This window comes from Pipistrellus hanaki (genome assembly GCF_964339955.1).
Source record: "Pipistrellus hanaki genome assembly, chromosome: 6".
Classification (NCBI taxonomy): domain Eukaryota; kingdom Metazoa; phylum Chordata; class Mammalia; order Chiroptera; family Vespertilionidae; genus Pipistrellus; species Pipistrellus hanaki.
The window spans coordinates 8,661,810-8,663,558 of NC_140508.1; the positions used below are offsets into that span (position 1 = coordinate 8,661,810).

General features: G+C 56.1%; 1 pseudogene across 1 annotated transcript; it reads right to left on the reverse strand.

Annotated features, from left to right (window-relative positions):
- Positions 1-207: 207 nt before the first annotated feature.
- LOC311624769 (large ribosomal subunit protein uL15-like) lies at positions 208-626 on the reverse strand (annotated as a pseudogene). The gene has a single exon. The product of its transcript is annotated as a large ribosomal subunit protein uL15-like (transcript).
- Between the last annotated feature and the right edge of the window lie 1,123 nt (positions 627-1,749).

A 1,749-nucleotide genomic window follows, 5' to 3' on the forward strand; every position in this document is an offset into this window, starting at 1 on the left:
CTGTGCTGTGGGCGCTTGAGTTGGCTCAGGGAGGCTTCTGTGTGCAAGTGGGGCTCTGGGGACACCCCGTTCCTCTCAGGCTACTTCGGAGCACCCTGGCCTCAAAATAGCCCCTGATGTTTCTGCACCGGGAGGTGGTGTGCTTTTTTATTTATTTATTTATTTATTTTTAAGTACTTTGACATTTTAATGAACTTCCATGTAGCTTCAAGTTGCCAGGACACAGGCCTCACCAGCACCCTTCTCGGCTCTTCTGCTGAAGAACTTGGCCTTCACAATGACAGGCTGCTTTGGGAGCTTGCAGTAGCCCGATTGCACCACATCAGTGATAGGAGCAGCTCCAGTCTTGCTTTTGGCAGCATTTACCCGGGTCTGCTCACTGACCAGGGTCCACAGTTTATCCAGCTTGATAGTTGGGCAGAAGCTCTGGTTCTTCTTTAAGTGGTAATGCCTCACACCAATTCTCCCAAGGTCGCCTGGGTGCTATTTGTCGAAGTTGATCCTGTGATGATGCAAGCCACCAGCATTACCGCGGCCCCCGGGTGCTTCCTGTGCTCGCTGATGTGGCTGTGGCCGTGGCTCACGTGGCCCCGACGTTTTCAGGTCTTCTTGAGTTTGGATGGCATGTCGGTGGCCGAGCTGCAGGAGCGGCGGTGTGCTTTTTAAAAGTGGGGGAAACCTGGCCTGAGTGGCTCAGCTGGCTGAGCGTCAGCCAGTGCACTGAAAGGTTACCTGTTTGATCCCTGGTCAGGGCACATGCCAGGGTTCTGGGTTTGATCCCTGGTTGGGGCATGGAAGGGAACCGATTGATGTTTCTCCTACACCTCAATGTTTCTCTCTCCCTTCCTCTAAGCATGTCCTTGGAGGTAAATTTCACATAACACACATGAATCATTTTAAAGTGTGCGATTCAGTGGTGTTTAGTAGATTAACGACATTGAGCAAACATCACCTCTATCAGTTCCAAAAATTTTCATCACCACAGAAGGAAACAACCCCGGCAGCCGGCTAACCCCCCCACCTGACCTGCTTCCCGTCTGTGCCGACTGGCCTTGTGTATCCGCGTGGCTGCGTGGCTGTGTGGCTGAGTGGCTGCGTGGCTGTGTGGCTGCTGTAGAGGTGAGTGCCAGCAGGAAGTGTGCAGCGTCTTGACGGACGGGTGGGGAGTCTGTGCTGGAGCGCAGGGACCCCGTGGCCCCCTTTCCCTCGAATGAAGCCTGCCGCGTGGGCGTGCTGAGGGCCGTTCCCAGCGTCTCTGGTCTTTCTCACACGCAACCTGAGGATGCATTCGATGAAACCACAATTTTGGAAGCTACCTAATCCAGGCAGGAAGAAGGCCCCAGGGGGTGGAACATACATATTTCTATTTAATTGGGTCGCCCAATGCCCCCTCCTCCCAGGTGTTGCCCAGCGATGCCAGGGTCTGAGGTGGAAATGGGGTCCGGTATCGCGTTTGATGGCCAGAGCCTGCCTCTCCTGGCCCAGCCCTGCCCGTCTTGGCCTCCACCCCTCCCACCCTGGCCGCTCCCTAACTCTCAGCTCCAAATTCTTCCCCAAGTTCTGCCCAGCTCAGCTCCCACAATCACCTCTCCCCACAAGCTCCAAAGGCATCCAGAATGCCAGCCCTCCATCTAGCCGAGCCCGCACAGCAACCGAGGGTTCCGGAGGCCACACCTGAGGCAGCAAGCAGCCCCTGGCCCAGAGAAGGTGTCAGCAGACCCCGGCTCCCCGCTGGCCGCCTTGCCTCCT